At 50.3% G+C, this 7105-nt stretch overlaps 1 pseudogene; it reads left to right on the forward strand.

The window, feature by feature from the left end:
• The first annotated feature begins 3269 nt into the window (after positions 1–3269).
• Positions 3270–3464, forward strand: LOC138297650 (small nucleolar RNA U3; annotated as a pseudogene).
• Positions 3465–7105: the final 3641 nt, after the last annotated feature.

A 7105-nucleotide genomic window follows, 5' to 3' on the forward strand; every position in this document is an offset into this window, starting at 1 on the left:
TTGGATCCTCTTCTGATTCTGGACCCTGGTAAAAAGCTCAGAGGCCGCTCCCTTTATAAGGTCCTCATGGGCCTGATATAATTTCTCATGGTGGACTATATTGCTCACATCGTTGGCTAGCTCTCCCACTTTTTCCAAAATGGGGATTAAACCTGCGTAGAGCTTCGAAAGTTTCACTTGGCTCATAGCTAGTTTATCCCACCTGATTCTTCTCCTGTTATTGTCTAGTAGTAGTTCAGGTTTGGACTTCCCCATGGTTGTTATGGAGGCCTTTGGCCCAGGATGGCTAAGATCGAGTTCAAGGGCGTTATGGTCACTATCCAGTCTCTCCACCACCCTAAAGTCCAGGATAGAAGACCAGTTCACTATCTGTACAAGAACATAGTCCAAGCGGGACTCTCTTCCCACTCTGTTGTACGTGGTTTTGCTTGGTACATCAGACTTAATACGTCCATTGCAGGCTCTAATTCCATGCTTTAGGGTGAGAGCAGTAATCTGCAAAGCCACAGGCGTCCATGCCTTTGGTGAAGGTGCTACAACAGAGGGTACTGACCACCTGAACTCTTCTTCCATGGGAAATCCCTCTACGAGACCGACCAACGGCTCGAAATGGGAATTTAAATCCCCTCCCACTATGTAAGGGATATCTCTTGGCATTTCCGCTAAATATACTGCAAGCTCCTCTATAGTGGGGGATTCACGCGAAGCTCCCACTGGCCTGGAGTAAATATTTATCAAGGCAAGTTTCGCTAGGTTCGGCCAGGCTAATAAAACCACTAGGATATCATCTGATGGCACCGGTAGGCGTGAAGCCTGACATCCTAAGTGGGAAGCCACCCAAGTTGTGAGTCCACCAGAGGGGCGGCCCTTACCCTCCCACCTAGCCGAGATGGAAAATGACTCGTAACCTTGATGGTTATAATCTTCCCTTGCCCAAGTCTCTTGGAACATGCAAACATCCCCGGACTCAATGTAAGTTATCCAATCTTGGGTGCCCAGTTTGCTGGCTAAACCAGCCACATTCCACCAAATTAGTCTCATGTGCGCTGGAGAAGCCACAGAACAGATTGCAGGGATGGAGTGGGGGGAAGAGCCAGAAACTACACCAATTACTCTAACAGGGTCATTTTCAGAAGTGGATTCAGCCAGATCAGGCAGTTTACTGGGACCATTATCCAAGGTCACAGGATTTAGGTTCGGGTTTGGGGGCAGTCAGTCCACACCATCCAGACCATTCAGACAGTTAAAACGATTGTAGTCTGAAAAGGAAGTCTCCGAAGGTCGATAAACTGGACGTGGAGCATATCCCCTGTATCTAGATCTTCGTTCCACCCTTGTCCAGTTACCTTGTGACAAGTCATGGTGCAAGCAAAAGGGAGGGAAAAAGAAAGAAACTGGCAAAGTCTGTATGGTAGAATCCAGTGATCTATTTGACCCAGCACAAATGTATAGTACTGTTCCAGGGTCTCGAAAAGACACAATGATACAGTCCCCTGCTATTGATTTCCCCGACTTCCCCAACCATGGTACCCTTCTTACCATAATGATCTCATTGTTGAGGTGAGCTGGAAGAGGTCTGTTCCAATTCAACCATTTAATGGTTTTCCTCTTGAGTGAGTGATAGTTCTCATTTTCACCCAATTCTAGAGAGGGAACACCAGCCAACACCACCATGAGGCTGTTAGCCTCTGGTGGTAGGTCGGGTCCTCGTGGTCTAGGGGCAGGCTTACCAGGGAGTGTACGTTGGAGTGCTGGGCCATCTGTTTCTGATGGTAGGATGTTAGAGTTAGTAGGTAAAATTGGAACTGGGATAGCCATAAGTGGCTGTAAAAGAGGGGCGGCAGTAGTGCCCAAGGGAGGCCCCGTGTGGATCAGTGGGTTTTGTATATTGGGGAAGGTTCCTATTGGTAGATTGGACTCAGTGGTTCTACTCTGTTTGTTGTCCAAAATTTTCAGGGTGGTTAAAGTTGCCTCCAGAGTGGTCAGCCTGAATTCTATTTTCTGCAAGCTCTCGCTAATGGGCAACAAGAGTGATCTAATTAAAGATTCAATGCTCCCCAAAAAGCTACCGGGAAGTAATGTGTTGAGTGGACTCTTCCCTTTGTCGCTAATGGAAGCAGTGGTAATAATATTAGTACCCTTGAGGGGAGTAGCCCTCTGCACATTAACTAAAGGCCTGTCTAACATAGGTACGGACTTGAGTGACTTTCCAAAATCAGAGTGGGGGATCTTTTTCTTCCCCTGACCACCCCTCATCTTCCTTCTGCGTTTATTTGGTGGTAGGTCATACACCTCTGCCACCACAGTTTGCTTTAGCTTATTAATCTTGATTTTGGGTCTGGTGTGTGTTTGGGTGAATAAGTCAACTGCCGAACTACTGGCAACTAATAGTGGAGTGATGTCCGTAGTTTGTTTAGGAGGTGGGCCAGAAATGGGAGAACTATCCCGGAGTAATAGGGGAACGTCTTCTTGGGATGAAAGATCCGGGCTGCCATTGAGGGAACCTTCCTCTTGGGAGATAGGATAGGGAGTTATGTCACTGAGGGGCCTATTTTTCATGTGTTCAATCGAGCGACGACGCTCTGTCCTACGCATCTCCAAAGAGGTTTCGATTCCCCCATCACCCTTTGCCGATTTAAAGTAATTGTCCAGAGTCCCAATGTTGGCTCCCCCCTCCTTCGCTGCTGTTCCACCTAGGGCTGATGATGGCATACCCAGAACCTTTTTCATATACCAAGTAGGATCAAGGAAATGCAGGTGAAAGAGAGTGGGCCCAGCCCAGCCTCCTGCGTGCCCTGACGGCCACAGACGGACCCGCCCTTGTCCCGGGCTCCCGGGCTCCCGCGACGCGGAAGTAGCTGATTGAATTTATAAGAGAAAAGTTAAGCTATGAATGGGGCGGGGCTTTCAGGGAGAGCGGCCAGATGACAGGAGGCGCGGGCTAACGGACTACTGGGAAACGTAGTCCTGTCCCGACGCTCGCAGCCCCTGCACTCACCCAGTCCCTCACTGGAACTGTCCGTAGGTTTTGCACAAGCGGCTCTCACTCCGCGGCGGGACCCGCGAAGAGGAGAGTTCAAAGGCAAACCAGCAGCAAACAGCATGTCCGACGGTATCCCAGAGGAGTGGAGCTCAGAGGTTTTGCACAAATGGCTCTCGCGCCACAGCGGGACCCGCGAAGTAGAGGAGAGTCCAGCCTCTATTATGACTGAGAGCCCACTCCACCAGGGCTAAGGTAGCGACCACAGAGTTAGCTCGCAGAGTGCCTCACGACTATACTTTCAGGGATCACCTCTATAGCCTTCAACCGAGGAAATGTGTTCGAAAGTGTCTGGTCCTCGCCAACCACGAGGAAGAGCTGTAGTGTCTTCCTCTGAGCGCGAAGCCAGTGGACAGTGTTGCATCCGTGCAGCTGCTGTCTGCTATTGATGAATTTAACCTTTTGTCAGTAGACAAATTGTGCCTAGCTTGCAGTAAAAAAACAGCAGTAAAAACATCCATCAACCTTGCAAAATGTTCAAAATAAAAGTCGTAGTGACGCAAGTTTCTCTATGTATGGACGGGCTCTGACTCCCTTTCAAGATGGCGGCGACGTTCGCCGGGCCCCGGAAGGTCCCCTCAGGTTAGGCCGGGCAGGCTGTGCACAGGCCCCAGAGAGTGAACGCTCTGTTGAGAAGAGTCCGAGTGGCGCTCCCAGTGGGCCCCTCCGTCACCTGCCGCCGGGATGGCGGCGCACCCGAAGAAGCGAGTCCACGAGGAGCACAGCCGCGTCGTCGTTCAGGTAACGCGGTGGTGGTAGGGGCGGTTTCTTGCGAGGGTTAAAGTGCACATACAAATGCCAGTTTGGAAATACCGCAAGTTATGAAAGCAGATGGCTCTGCCTGTGCCTCGGGAGTTCCCGAGGCCAGACCTCGGCTAGGCGACGGGTCCAGCTGAGGCGGGCTGAGCCGCGGTCCGTTTACCTCGTGCCAAACGCTGGGGGACAGCTTCAGTCAGACTCTGACTCTGAATGGAGCCCACGGTGCGAGCTAGAAAGAGAACTATTACTGTACGGGGCATAATACATTCCCCTGTCACTTATGCTTTCCCTTTTTGCAGATGTAGGTGTGGTCACAACTGTGTACTGATCTGATGACTACAGACTGTTTACACACATTTGTTGAAGGGATTCACACATTATAGGACATTTACACAGGATAATGCAGTTTAAGGTGTTGCATAGTGTTGTATGATAAAGCACAGAAACTTCAGTTGTGTTCAAGGGTGTTTATTGAAGTGACAAAAAGGATGGGATAGTGCAATAGAGTGGGGTGATGGTGGACGTAAACTTCAGTGTAGTGACCCAGTTGGTTTGTTGCACTGGTCCAGTATCCATGGGGCCCTAGGAAATAGAGCAATGGCAGTCCACGGTGAACAAGGTGTGTCATTGGCACACAAGGGAGACATTCAGGAGGGGCTCATTTCCTGCTGGTGGTTTGGGTCTTGCCAACAGTCTCTGGTATCTGTGTGGGTCTCAAGGGACTGTTGCGGGGTGGTTCACCTTCTGCAGGGCGAGGGGTGCTGGTGGCCTGTGAGTGATGTGGCAGGTCCTCCTGTCGACTAGCTGCAGCAGATGTTGTTGGCTGGGGAGTTAACTGGCTAGTGCAAAGGGCCTGCTGGTGTGCTGTGTACTCAGGCATCGAGTCTGCCGTGTCACCCACCACCCTTGCAATGGTGGCCATGTTAACATTTAAGCCCTGAAACTGCTGCATGACCTCCTGGTGGTGTACCTCGTGCAGCCACTGGTTCTCCTTCAAGACGGTAATCACCTGACCCATCCTGTCCTGGGATTGTTGGTGGGCCCCCAGGACATGTGTGAGTGCCTCCTGGGCAGTCGGTTCCCTGGGATGGGCCTCCCCCTAGTGCACATCTAACTTCCCACTGGGCCTGGCCGCCTGTGTCCCCTGAACGGTGTTCCCTCTCCCACTGACACCACCAGGCATTGTCTTGCCTGTGTGGTGTCGACTCGGGTCCCTGTACAGGTAGGCACACAAGTGATTGACGTGTCCTGGGGACAGAGGTTTGGGGATGTTGGGTGGCTGCTTTTGTGTTGGAGTCGGATTAGGGGACCATGTGGTGTGCTAGGTGTGGGATGTGGAAGCCGACTGACCAGTGGTGCCAGATGGGCCAGGAAAATCATCCAGATCTGGACATCCAGAGTTGCGGTCATCACTCAGGGCATCTTCTGGTGGGGGACTGGGTTGCTGTGGCACATGCTCACCACTGACATTGGCTAGGGTATCTGTGGACATGCGAAAGTTTTGTTACAGTCATTGTCTGTCACATATTCACCATTCCTGGCTTTCCTTATGAGATGGGTGTTGTCCTCCCACCTTTGGTTAGTGTATGCTGGTGGATTGGGGTATTGGTAGTACTACATGCTGCATGCAGAGCTAGGAGGGGTGTGTTTGGAGTGGGTAGGGCATGCAGTGATATGCAATTTAGGGTTGTTATGGGGGTGGTTCACTGTATCGGATGGAGTGGGGTGAAGGAAGTCAGGATGATAGGGTGACATGCCATGCAGGTATCGGGGGTGGTAGGGTAGTAATGGTGACTTACCAGTGTTCAAGCCTCCAGTGACTTCAGTGAGGCCCTCAGGATGCAGGATTGCCAAGACTTTCTCCTCCCATGTTGTCAACTGTGGGGAAGGAGGTGGGGGTCCACTGCCAGTCTTCATGATTGCAACTTGGTGCCTGGAGGCCACTGCACACACTTTACCTTGTTGCAAATGTCCTCCCTTATGCATGGAGATGTTCCCATGGAGTTTAACCTGTCCACAACCCTCCACCATAGCTCCATCTTCCTGGCAATGGATATCTGCTGGACCTGTGCACCGAACAGCTGTGGCTCTACACTGACGATTTCCTTCACCATCACCCACAACTCCTCCTCTGTGAAATGTGGCTTATTCTGTGGGGACATGCCTATTGTGTGGTAGATGTAGTGTGTGTGTTGTGGAGATTGTGATAAGTGTCAGGGTATGATGTGTGGTATGTGATGCGTGAAAGGTGAATTTGTGGTTGTGGTTTGTGTGTGCAGTTCTTGTATTATCTTTTGCTGGCATGGTGTAGTTAGTTTTTCATGTTTGCAAAGGATTGTGGGTTGTGTGGGGGGGTGTTTGATAGTGCTGTTGGTGGTTGAGTATGCTGTGTGTATATGTGTCAGCTCTGGGTTTTTCAATCGGGCCAATGTTGGCGTTTGTTGGTGTTGGGTGCCCAATTCTACCACGCAGTGTGCACGGCCAATGGCTGACTGCTGTTGAGTGTCCGCTTTGGAGATTCGTGGTCCATAATTTGGAGGGCGGTGTATTGCTGGCATAGCAGGGAGGGTGGTGAGTCCGACAGTTTTTTGCTTCCATTGGGTCTGGTGAAATTGTTGTTGGGGCTGGTTTCTGTAGGTTTTGTGTTTTTGTGTCATAATCTGCGTGGCGGATTTCCAACTGCGTGGTGGTCTGTTGACAGTTGTCACCACGGCCACTGGAAAAGACCACCAATGTCATAATGTCCACCTATGTTTTTGACCCCACTTTGTAAACAAAAGAGTTCCTCTAGAATGTACAAAAACACCCTGTGCCCAGTGATATTTTGCCTCTTGATCAGTATGATTACATCTTGAGGATTGCTTGCCACTGGCTTGTGTAATTCATACATTGAGTCACCAATGTGTTGAAATACACGCTGCAGGGAATTCACTGGCTTATGAAACTGCAAAAAGAGCAGTCCAGACAGCTGTAGTGGCTGTGATTTCTCATTCTCACACGAGGGTGGATGATGACATCATGGCTGCTGCCACAGCTTCATTCAGTGGCGCTCCATTATCTAAACAATATGCAGCAAAATATTCTTATCTGTTGAGTGCCAAAAATTATCCTTTCGCTCGCATTCACGGGTTAGGTGTTCGAGTGATACCCAACCAGGACCGCAGGCTTGAATTGATTATTGCTGCTCATGAGTGGTGTGGTGGCTACAGTTTCCTTACTACAGAACCAATATTGGTGGCATAGTCTGTACAAACAAGCAAAACGGTATGGCCCTTATTACAACCCTGGCAGTCGGTGATAAAGTGG

This window comes from Pleurodeles waltl, chromosome 5, assembly GCF_031143425.1.
Source record: "Pleurodeles waltl isolate 20211129_DDA chromosome 5, aPleWal1.hap1.20221129, whole genome shotgun sequence".
Classification (NCBI taxonomy): Eukaryota; Metazoa; Chordata; class Amphibia; order Caudata; family Salamandridae; genus Pleurodeles; species Pleurodeles waltl.